The sequence below is a fragment of the Ursus americanus genome, chromosome 12 (assembly GCF_024610735.1).
Source record: "Ursus americanus isolate L20-20 chromosome 12, mUrsAme1.1.p, whole genome shotgun sequence".
In the NCBI taxonomy this organism is placed as follows: Eukaryota; Metazoa; Chordata; class Mammalia; order Carnivora; family Ursidae; genus Ursus; species Ursus americanus.
The window spans coordinates 47043128-47056184 of record NC_142138.1 but is presented as its reverse complement, the minus strand read 5'-3'; the positions used below and the strand labels follow the sequence as shown (position 1 = coordinate 47056184).

Sequence of the window (13057 nt, the reverse complement as noted above, 5' to 3'; positions counted from 1 at the left end):
ATCTGAATAGAACAAGTGAATACCACCATTACTTTCCACATGTGCCTTTTTATTAGCTTCCTCCTACTGTGACCTCATGTTTCCCCATGGACTTGGATTCTTGCACGTGCCCTGTATAGATTTAATGTGTCTTGTTCCATTAGCCACATTTTCAACTCTGCTTCCATGAAAGGAACATGAATGAGTTTTGCATTTTGATAATAATTCTTCAGTATCCAATTCCTGACCCTCCCCTGATTTTCAGCTTCATTACCCTCACATTTTGCTGACAGGTGGTAGTGGTTTGCCCTGAAATGCCATCAAGATAAAATAAATGAAAACAAATGTAATTCAAGATACAACATGATAAGTACCCTTAGAGATAAACAGAATGCTATGGAGTTTTGGGCTGGAAAATGCCACTCTTAGGGAAATCCAGGAAAACTTAGTTCAAGACATACAGTGACATCAGAACTTAAATCTGTGAATCTCAAAATATGTTAACAAAAAGCTGCCTCAAGTTATTTAGGGGAGAAGTTTTTATAAACCTAATAGAAAATTCTGACCTGTAAAGCACTTTGACAGCTTAAGAATGGTTTATATATGTAACTATGCCCAAGGATACATACACAGAGAATTCTCACATTTTGTTCAGAGGAATTCACAAATGTGAAGATGGGCTTTACAAAGTAAGCCAGTTATTTCAGCTTGAGTGCTTTCTTACACACAAGTTGAAATTATTAAATTGAAATTAACTCTAGTAGTACTGGATCTAAAGAAGTTTGGGGATATTATTATATTCACATCAATCAGGATAAAGCACAGTTTAAAGAAAGAAAAAGCAAGGGTATGTTCTGATGCATTTAGATGTAATCTTCAAGTTTACCAGTTGCATGTTTCTTGGGAACAGGAGGGTGAGAATCTTCACTTTTAAATCATTGCAGGTAATTCTGAATCAACAGATTCCTAGATCTCCTGTTGAGAGACAGTACTTCATAACATCCATTTGTCTGCCTCTGGGACTATGCTGGCCTGGTGGGGGCAACTGATAGGGAAAGGGAGTCTCGGACTTACCTGATTTGTATTGCTATAGCTAAGGAAATAGCCCATCAAAAGGAGAGAATTTGTACTAGGAATTCAAAAGAACAGAGTTGGAGGTTAAGGCCCAGAGTAGTAAATGGTCATGAGAACTGGACATGTAAAGCAGAGGAGGAAGTGGAGAGCCAGACCAGTGATAGTGAAGGGAAAGAGAGCAAATGGGAGCAAAGGAAAAGGTGTGGTAGAATATTATGGAAAGAAATCAGTGAACTAACTCTTCCTTATAAACAACTCCTAGCATACAGAATGGAGCACCCAAGAATGGAGGCCGGTCCCTACAGGTAATACTGTAAATAAAAGTAGATGCTAGGGAAATCCTTTTGTAGAAGTTATTTAGGTTAACAGAAATCTAAATAAATCATGGGGATGGGTGAAGACTGAATTAACAAGATCATAGTGTATCCTGGGAAAACCTGATTGAATTATTGGTTGAGGCATTCATTCATTTACTCAATCATCCAACATGTTTAGCACATGGTCCAGGCACCCTTAAACTATGGGGATTTATCAGAGGAAAGGATTGGCAAATGAACAGATTTCTTTTTTTTTCTTAAGATTTTGTTTATTTGAAAGAGAAAGACACAGTGAGAGAAGGAACACAAGCAGGGGGAGTGGGAGAGGGAGAAGTAGGCTTTCCGCTGAGCAGGGAGCCCAATGTGGGGCTCGATCCCAGGACCCTGGGATCAATGCCCTGAGCCAAAGGCAGACGCTTAACAACTGAGCCACCCAGGTACCCCAAATGAACATATTTCTTAGCTGAAGTCTGCTTTCTCATGATATAGTTTTAAGTATGAAAATAATAAAGCTGATTGTGTGTAATAGGAAACATATTGGAAACATATTAACTAGTCAAAATGAAGTATTGTTAGATAGCAAACAAGTAGTATAGTTCAGATTTAATTGCCAAGTGAGTCAATTATCCGTAAGCTTTTAAAATGGAAGACATGAGTAGCATGGATTATTGATATACCTAAGGTATTTCTCAAATAATCATTTTCTCTTTCTCAATATAATCTCTCTTGGAATTAAATAAGTGGTGAAATTACTGCATTGGAAAATTATCTATATGATTAGCAAGAGGTAGAAAATGTAAAATTGTGAGGTGGTCAAAGCCTAAAGTAGTGAAGTGTTCAAAGACAGGAAATGGGAATATAAAAACCTTGATTTTGCAGGATGGTACTCCTAGTTTATGCCTAAACAGTGTCTGCTGCTGGGAGCAAGACCCTTGTGAGCATGTCTCCTGACCTGTCTGAGTTAGACAAAGCAGGGGTCTCTCGATTTAAGGGGCTGCAGAGAGTGGTAGAACCAGCCCCTCCTTAGGAAAGAGGGGGAGTCAGGCAGCCTAGATTTGCCCACTTACCACCATATCCACTGTTGGAAGGATTCTAACCATAGCAGAGTCTCTGTCATTCCTTTAGTTTCATATCTGGAGTCTAGAGAGGAGGATGGTTGTGAATAAAAACTGAGGGATCTGTGTTCACTAGAAACTGTCATAATTAAAGAACAAGTAGCACAGCTTGGGTGCCTGTTGCAAGGTATTGCATTAAAGAAAGGAGAGGGGAGGGGAGGGGAGAAGAGGAGACAGAGTGGGACGAAAGAAGGAAGGAAGCATTTTCCTCTATTTTGCCACAGAATTCATTGGCACTTCAGCTTCATAAACATTGCAGCACTTGAGCAGCCCCAGCAAAAGGGTTGGCAATGGTACCAGAGGATGAAACTGGAGAGTGTGGCATAGGCAGTCCTGTTGTGCAGACTTAGTAGATCATGCAAGTGGGGCTCAGGGAATGGTAGCAGTGCCTGTCAGAAGCCATACTGCACTCGACAAATCTTATTTCCAAGCACGTGCTGGAAGCCCTTGGGGAGTTCCAGAAGTTCGTAAGTGGTGAGGAAGATGTTTACAATGCTTGAGGACTCTAATAGCAGGTAGGAACTGGATCAGACAAGCCAAATATGGGTCACTAATGTCAAAATGACCCATTTATTATCAGTCAGCCCCCTGAATCTCAACAGCAACTGAGAAACCAGGGTTGCACCACACATATAATCATCCCTACATCAAAGAAATGTGAATATTATGGCTCTATTGAGTAGTATAGAGAAACTATTTTGTAAATGTTTTGAAACTAATTCAGGAGAGAGCTGTAGAAGCTTTAAAATATCAAGACCTTAAAAAAATAAAAAAATTTCAAGACCTTTAGCAGATGTCACATATCTATTTAATATAAAGAAAGGGTAATCGAGAACTAAAAACAATATTAGGTAATAGATGCTAGAGTAAGTAAAAAAAATAATTTTGGAAACAAATATCTAGATATAATTTCTGTACAGCTAATGCCAAAGAGAAACATAGCTTACAGAAGTCAACAATAGCCTTAAACCCAGGGCATTGTCAATGACCAGAAACTTTATAAATAAAAAAATTAGAATTTTCTTGGAAACAAGCAGAAAGTCAAAAGTTAATTATTCAGCACTTGATAATATTACATCCTTGTATGTTATCTTTTAGATTTTTTTTAAAGATTTTATTTATTTATTTGACAGAGAGAGACACAGCCAGTGAGAGAGGGAACATAAGCAGGGGAAGTGGGAGAGGAAGAAGCAGGCTCCCAGCGGAGGAGCCCTCTATGGGGCTCGATCCCAGGACTCTGGGATCACACCCTGAGCTGAAAGCAGATGCGTAAGGACTGAGCCACCCAGGCACCCCTCTCTTTCAGATTTTGCCACAATTCTATTATTATCCTTCCTTCTCTTTTTCTTTCTGATGTTTTCTTTCCTTCTTTATCCCTCCCTCTTTTTCTGTTCTTCTCTTTCCCCTTTCCATTGCCCCCTCTCTTTTTTACTGCTTTCTCTCCCCCTTTTTCCTCTCCCCTCTCAGAAATGCCTAATCAAAGACCTGGATCATCTTTCTCAGGAATCCACAATTTACCCAAGGACCTTTAAGTGACAGGTTCACTCCAAAAGTCAGAATGCTTCCACACACCTACTATGTAGTGTTAGTCATTGACAAGATAGGTTCAGGATTTAAAGGGAAAGAAGCAATCCTGGGATGGTCATGGTGGAAAAATCATCCATGCAAAACTAATGTATTTCAGTGAAATTTAATCCCAATAGCATTGTAATATAGGTCCTACATTAGTGGACTCAAATATTTATTCCTAAAATGTTTAATGTTGTTCTGTCAAAAAGAAAACTAATAAAAAACAATTATTATCTGACTTTTACTTTATTGACTCCAGTAAACTGCATGAATTTACCTCTTCACAAGCATGTGAGGTGTTCCTTGTTGTTTCTCCAAGCTCTTCACATGGTCTTGGCCATATTGCAGCATTAAAATCCTGTGCTTTCAGTTCAATTTAGGCTCCATCGTGTTTTGCGTTATAACTTAACATATGTAGAGATTCTAGAATGACACAAGGAACAGGAAACAGAATAAACAAAGAATTGTAAAAGGAGACATGCAGTAAAGTCTAAGTTGTTTGGATTTATTTTGCCACCAAATTCTGATATCCTTTCATTGTTTTACTTTTCTTTGTAGTGTTTATCACAGTAATATATATGTAGTATATATTTTACTTGTTTTTTTTCCTGTCTGATTCTCCCTACTAGGAGATAAGCTCCATGAGGGCAAGGGTGTGTGTGTGTTTGGGCAGGGGGATGGAGCTAACTGCTATTAACACCTTGTATCTCACATTTAGCAGGTGATCAGCAAATATATGTTGGATGAGTCAGTCTCATTTTTGGTATTTATTATTACTTCAACGTGCTAAACATTTGTTAAACAAATTATTAATACAAATCATGTTAAAAGAAAAAGAATAGCAAAAATTTGCTTTCAAACAATATATAATAATTTTTCATGGGGATGAAAAATTACTTAGAAGTCATTAAATTCATCATTATGTGTTATTCAAAAAGTGGTTTCTCTCTGTGTATGGTAGAATATAGACTCAAAGGTAATGCACTAGCTGCAGTATTACAGGTCTTTTAAATTGTTCTAGAATTCATATATCCAAATGACTCTTTCATATCTGAAAGGATGATTAAACCCAAAAGCATGTGTAGGGTTAGGCCATTTTAGTTCACCAAATGTTTTCTGAATGTCTGCTGAGTAAAAGGCCCTTAGTTACATGTTAGGTAAATAAAAAATGAAAAAGACCTATTATTCTTCAGAGAAAGCAAAAGAGAGAGTGTGAATTCACCCTGAAACAAAGCAATATGGAAAAAAGAAGAGGCATTAATGGAATAATAGAACTGATCCTTAGGAACTTAGGATGAATTGGATTTTAACAGAAGGATGCAAAGGGCAAGGACGTACCAGACTGAGGAACAAGCATGAACAAAGGCATGGGTTGGTGAAAGTGCACGGAGTTGCTTGGGAACCGGAATACTCTGATATGATTGGAATGCAGAGTGAGTGTAGGCATGAAGGTTTATTATAAAATGAATTGTTTTCTTGAATGTGCAGGGTATTTGAGCAGAAATTGTTAAGTAACCTGCCTCATAGACCCTATATAGGAAGAGTTCCCTTCTACTTTGCCTTCTTATGCGACCTTTTGGTAAATACATACATAGGACAAATGCATTCTGCAATCACAAGAGAATGCAAGTTGAGATTTGGAATTCCCATAAGCAGAAGCAGTAGATACAGATTTACCAAGGCACTTTATAGTTGGTCAGCTTATCAGTTATTAAGTCCAAGACCTAAGTGGTTGTAGAGGGATCTGCTAGATGAATCACATGTTAGAACATGGAACATAGAGAGAGACTTTCATTCCCAATGGAATCAAAAAGTCTGAGAACCACTGAGCTCTTCTATTCTGCAAGTCTTCACATTTGTGCTTAAAGTAATGAATACATGAGTCATTATGTTTCTAGTCACCATTCTAGGATCAACAGTATTATTTTTCTTTAGTTAAGTTCCTCTCTTTATAAGGATTCATAGAGTGCAACAGTTGTCTCTGAATTCTCATCTTAGAGTTATCGTTCTTGTCAAATTCACTAAGAAAAATGGTATACCTTTCTCTGGCTTCTTAAAATAACTTTTATTGTTTTTTTTTCTAGTACTGATTATGATAGTAATACATAAAGGTTGTATAATTTAAAAAAATAAGTACAGTAAATTAGAAAAAAATACCTGAAATATCATAGCTGCTATTATTTTGGCATATTATCTCCCCAGTATTTTTTTTTCACATTCTGTGAATAATCAGCATGAAACAATAGTTAGCTTGAATAAACGTGGAGACACATGCATATACACACAGACATCCCAAACTAAAACTGCTATATAAATTACTTTTATTTAAAAAATATATGTATGTGTATATTCACATCAATTATGTTTTCTTCAGAGCATAAGTTTTTTTTTTTTTAAAGATTTTATTTATTTATTAGACAGAGATAGAGACAGCCAACGAGAGAGGGAACACAAGCAGGGGGAGTGGGAGAGGAAGAAGCAGGCTCCTAGCGGAGGAGCCTGACGTGGGGCTCGATCCCAGAACGCCGGGATCACTCCCTGAGCCGAAGGCAGATGCTTAACCGCTGTGCCACCCAGGCGCCCCATTCAGAGCATAAGTTTTTAATTAGTGTATAGGATTTTAATATATAAGTATACCAAAATTTATTTAACCATCCTCTAGTCCTTAGTCATAGATTTTTCCTTAATTTTTCATACTAAAAATGTAGTGATAATATTGTACATAAATGTTTAACATATCCAGTATCATTTCCTTATGATAAAATTGCAGGGTAAAAGGTCTGCTAAATTTTAAGGGTTTGGACACACATTGCCAAATTACATTTCAGCTGAGCATGAGTGATTATTTCCCTGCATACTGTCCAACACTGGATACTATAACTAAGAAGAAAAAAATCTTTGAAAATGTCTATTATTTTAATGTTATTTTGACTACCTTCTTTATTACTATTGAGATTGAACATTTAAAATGTTTATTAATCATTTATATTTCTTTATTTGGAAAGCAGGTGTTTTTTGGGGAACCTGAGTTTTATTGTTTCTAAGAGTTCTTCAAATGTTAGTAGCGAGCCTTTATTTATTATATGAATTCTTACTTAGAATCACAAAAATACAGTTCTACCCATCATTGATGTAGTATAATATGGACACATTTTGATACTTACATCAAGTAAGTTATTTTTTAAATAGTTCATAAAAATAGGAAAATTCCACTTTGAAAATAAGATATATTCCACAATTCTCATGACAAAACAAGTCTTAATTGTTCCACTAGAGATTTTCATACTAGTCTTTCAAGTTATAAATAGCAATAATAAGGATAATTAACTCCATATACCTGCTGGCAATCAGAATGAAAATCAGAGGATGAGATATTACTTAATCAGGAGAGCAATGACTAGGATTTTTAGTTGCCAAACCAAGTTTGATACAAAACTGTAGGAAAATATGACTGAAAATAAGCACAACAGGGAAAGCCAAGGGTGCAGGTGTAGTTAATTTTATTTTTCTTTCACATTTTTGTTCAAGATTATATTGTTCTAGAAAGTCACAGATTAAAAATAAATTATTCAGATAGCTTTATTAGAACTTATATACTTAGTGATGAACTACCAAGATTTTTAAGACAGATTTGGTTTTAGGTCTGTGAGTTGGTTCTTGTTTTTCCTTTTGGCTTGATTGGTTTAATTATGGTCCTTTGGACACTGGTATTTGTGTAACATTTGATTTCTAAGAACAAAATATTCAAACGGAAAATCAGGACCTAATCCATCTTCCAGAAATCTCTTTTCTATAGCATTTTTAAGTTCAATTTGAAAACTGCATTAATCACACTTCACTTTTACCTCTCCCTTCTTCAGTTACCTCTTTCATGAGAAAAACCCCTAAATACCAGAAGGATGCCTTGTAGGTAAAGATTGTTCTTTAGGCTTCCATTTCTGAGTCTAGTTCAGACCCTTAGTTAAAAACATCCACCCAGATGGTTAAACAAATTCCGGTGTGTTCACATCATAAAATACTATTTAATGATAAAAATGATATACAACTCAAATGCATCACAAGGCCATTATGCTCAGTGAAAAAAAGCTCATGTAAAAGGTCACAATATGATTCCATTATTGATATAACATTCTTAAAATGAAAAATTATAGAAATGGAGAACAAATCAGCCAGAGGTTAGGGATGGTGAAGGGAGGACTAGCTATGTGATGGTATAGTTCTATATCTTGATCAGAGTGATGATTGTTTGAATCTGCATATATGATAAAATGGCATGGAACTATATACATACATTGTACAAATGTCATTTTCTGAATTCTGACATTATACCACAGTTATAGAAGTGGTAATTATTGGGGTAACTTGGTATATGAGATCTCTCTGTACTATCTTTATAACTCCTTACATATCTATAATTATTTCAATATAAAAAAGTTTTTTAAAATCCACCCAAATCTGGGAGGGGGTTGAAGAGAGCCTTTCTGAAGGTTCCAGGGTAAAAGAATAAATTTAACCAGTCTAGAAGCCAAATCTCTTCTTAGAAATAAGAACAAAACAAGAAACTGCATACAAAAAAGTGTATGTCCATAATTCTCATTTTTGAGGTTTAGAGAATCATGTGTATATATATTTTGACTAGCAATTTTCTAATGCATAATCTTAAATGTGGGTATCATTTTGTGTATTATATTTTGTATTTTTTACATATCATAGACTTTTTTAGTAAATATATATTATATACTTTTTACTATACATAATATATAATTTTCCTTAGCAAGTTTTTTCTTTCTAAATTTAAGAAAGGTTATCATGGTAACTTTAGAAGTCCTTCAGAATTTTAAAAGGTGCTGAATGGGATCTTGGAGTGGAATCATCAATTCTAAAATGTAACTAAAACTATATAAATCTAAAATTTTGATTTGAAGATGTAGTTCAACATGTTCATTAGCTTTCAGGTAAACTGAATTTAAATAAACTTGAAATCCTGATTAAAAGATATAAATTAAGATGTTAGTTTGCTTTTGTGTAAACTGAATTTATATAAACATTAAATCTTGATTTGGAAATGCAGTTAAGGATGTCAGTTGGTTTTTGTGCGTGTGTATTTGTGTATAATTTTCATGATGTGGCCAAGTATGTAATTTGCATATGCTATCACTTAATAGTTGGATGACCTGGGGACAAGTAACCATAAGCTCTCCGCATTTCTGGAATATGCAGATGACAATAATACCTGTTTTACCTTCTTCACAAGGTACAACACTAGATAAAGGTTGTAATTGTTCTAATAAAAATAATTGCAAAAGGCTATTCTGTCAACCTGTGGAATGTGACCTGTTGAAAACCATATCTTACCCACCTCTAAAGAAGAATTTGAATGAGGCACAAACCAAAGATTCACCTGATTGGATCCAAGTAAACAGCATCAAATGAAACCCTCAAACAGATAAGGTAGAAATCAAGTTATCCTATAACAATGGCACAGGACACGTATGTTTCTTCTGTTGTGATAGATGTAATTTTATGCTCCCATTTGTGAAATTATTTCCTTCTTTATAGTATCCAAACTTTCATGTTACACTTACTCATTTGAAAATTGTTTATTGACCTTAATCTTAGAAAGTAATAATAGCATTATTTATAATATAAAAAAAGTGTAAACAGACTAAATGTTCCACAAGTGGAGGATGGATAAACAATATTATATTTATCATAATCATATGTATAGCATTTTCAGAAACATAATTGAAAAGAACCAAAATATGCGTGCTATCCTCTCAACTGTATAAAAATGTGGTTTAAAAATTAGAGTGTCAACATCCATTCATGATAAAAATTATTAACAAAGTGGGTATAGAGGAAACATATGTAACATAAGAAAGGCCTATATGACAAACCCACAGTTAACATCATACTCAGTGGAGAAAAGCTGAAAGCTTGCTTTCTCAGATCAGGAAGAAGACAAGAATGCCCATTCTTGCCACTTTTATTCAACATAGTATTGGAAGTCCCAGCTAGAGGAATTATTCAAGAAAAAGAAATAAATGGCATCCAAATCAAAAAGAAAGAAATAAACTAACTCTATTTGCAGATGAGATAATATAATATATAGGAAACCCTAAAGACTCTACCAAAACACTCTTGGAACTAATAAATTCAGTAAAATGCAGGATATAAAATCAATTTATAAAACAGTTGTGTTTCTATATACTAATAATGAACTATCAGAAAGAGAACGTAATAAAGGCCATATATGATAAGCCTACAGCTAACATCCTGATTTCAAACTATATTACAGAGCTATAGTAATCAAAACAGTATGATATTAACATTAAAAACAGACCCACAGATCAAAGAACCCTAAAATTTGTATGGAACCACAAAAGACCCTGAATAGCTAAAGCAATCTTGAGAAAGAACAGAACTGGAGGCATCATACTTCCTGATTTCAAACTATATGGTATCAAGAACAGTATGGTATTGGCATAAAAACAGACTCGTAGATCAATGAAACAGACTAGATAGTTCAGAAATAAACCCACACTTATTTGGTCAATTAATTTACCACAAAGGAGCCAAAAATATATAATGGGGAAAGGATAGTCTCTTCAATAAATGGTGCTGGAAAACTGGGGAGCCACATGCCAAAAAATAAAACTGGGCCACTATATTACACCATACATAAAAAAATCAATTGAAAATGGGTTAAAGACTTGGATGTAAGACCTGAAACCATAAGAGTCCTAGAAGAAAACATAGGCGATAAGCTCCTTGACAATGGTCTTGGCAATGATGCTTTTGGATTTTACACCAAAAACAAAACCAAGAAAAGCAAAAATAAACAAGTGTAACTACATCAAACTAAAAAGCTTCTGCACAGCAAAGAAAACCATCCAAAAAAAAAAAAAAAATGAAAGGGCAATCAATGGAATGGGAGAAAATATTTGCAAATCACATATCTAATCAGGTTTTAATATCAAGGAACTCTTAAAACTTGGTAGCATAAAAACAAAGTACCCACTTAAAAATGGACAAAGGACCTAAAAAAGACACTTTTCCAAAGAAAACATATAAATGTCCAACACAAAAGGTAAATATGTGAAGCCCATGGATGTATTAATTAGCTTGAAGGAGTAATCCTTTACAATGTATACACATATCAAATGATTATGTTATATACTTTGATTATTTTACAATTTTTATTTTTCAATTATACTTCAGTAGAGCTGGAAAAAATATCAGCAGTAATATGTAGGTAGGTTATAGCTATAACTGAAACTGAAGGTTTTAAAAGAAGTTGCTTCTAAATAATAAAGATCTGAAGGTATGGGATATGGGGATAATAGTTTCTCAAAATCAGCTCTCTGCCATTGAATTTTCTGATATTTTTAGACTAATTTGATTAAAAAAATTAAATGTATTTGAGAAAAGGCAGTTTTAAAATTCAGTGACACCTAAGTCAGTTTTTTTAAAAAAAATCAGTCTTAAAAAAGAGTATTTTGATAAACACACCTATTTCCAGATACTTATTTGCATGACTCTTAATACCCTGCTATCCAGACCTTTGTTATGTTGTTTTTCTCCTACCTGCCTGCCCTTCAGTGATTCTACTTTTTGTTCAATATCCGAACCCTAGTCCTTAACTTGCCCTACCATAGACTCGGGTTTGGTTTTACACTGATCCTTATACCTTAAACTCGCCTAGTGGGATGAAGTTGAGAGTTTTCAGCAGCTGTCTTGAAGGTTTGTTCTGGCTTGGCTCATCACTCTCAGCCTGCACCATCCTTACATCTGAGAATTATGTTTAGTTACTTTATTAGGCCATGTATTTCATAAAAGGATATGGCATCATGAAGAAATCATGGTTTAGACTTTACTGACCATGTCTAATTTCTCATGTTAAAAATTTATTTCTGACCTTATCAACAGAGAAGGGAGCCAAATACGAAGCATTACCTCAAGACCATCTATTTCACTGATCAAACAGAGAAACAATCACCAATTGTAATGCCTACAGCTTGCCTTACACTTCCCATTCCCGGGGAACATCTATTAAACCAACAATGTTGTACTTATGATGGAAAGGGTCAGTAACACAATCTTCTTAATTTCTACTCTCAAGCAGGCCAAAATAAAGGGCAATCGCTTCTGACTATTGCTATTTTAATAACACAAATTTGAACATGCCCACTTGTAATGGTTAGCGTGGTAAATCTTCCATGTCCATTAAGATTGTAGATGATGCTGCAAAGTTATATTGAAGTGTAGGACACTCAGCACAGATATTTACAGCAGGCTAAACTCTTCATTTCTAAGTGAATTACCTTGTGGGTAATAGTAGAGCTGAAAACTAAAAAATAAGGGTCAGATTCATCCTGTGAGATCTCCCTTGTAAAATTATCCCAAATGTAATAATACCACATTATTGACTTAAGCACACTCCCAGTGACATGCCATAGCTGACCTGTAATTTTTATCCTACATGATGCCAGCCCTAATAAAATGACACTTGTGAATGTAAATTAAGCTCACAAAGGGGACAGATTGCATGATTCTGGTTTCTCTCAGATGCCTGTAGGCTATCACAGGTTCCATATGTGAAGTAATTATGTTCACTGAAGGAAAGAATAAATGCTGTCAAATTGTGTACTGAGAGAGAAAGCAGTATTATATTTCAGTAGTCGCTAGAGCATTGCCCCCAGACAGTAGCAAGATGTATAAGAAAATAAAAACTGTGCCAGCCATATATTACACATCTGCCTTTACATTTGTAGCTCCCCTTAAATGTATATTATACAAAGCCATAACTTACCAATGAATGTTTCAGCTGTCTTCTTCGGCATATTTTCTGTGGAGCCATTTTGGAATATGTGGCATGGTGGTTATAGAGTGATAATGAATATAGATGTTTCTTAGTTCAGTTTTTCCTTATGTTGTGCTGCAAAGCAGCAACCCTGTTGGATCCCTAACATTTGGACTTTGCTTTTTTCCTTAAACAATATC

At 34.9% G+C, this 13057-nt stretch overlaps 1 pseudogene; it reads right to left on the bottom strand.

Moving 5' to 3' along the window:
• Positions 1–11837, bottom strand: part of LOC123794885 (bifunctional 3'-phosphoadenosine 5'-phosphosulfate synthase 1 pseudogene) — a 130106-nt pseudogene extending 118269 nt beyond the window's left edge.
• Between the last annotated feature and the right edge of the window lie 1220 nt (positions 11838–13057).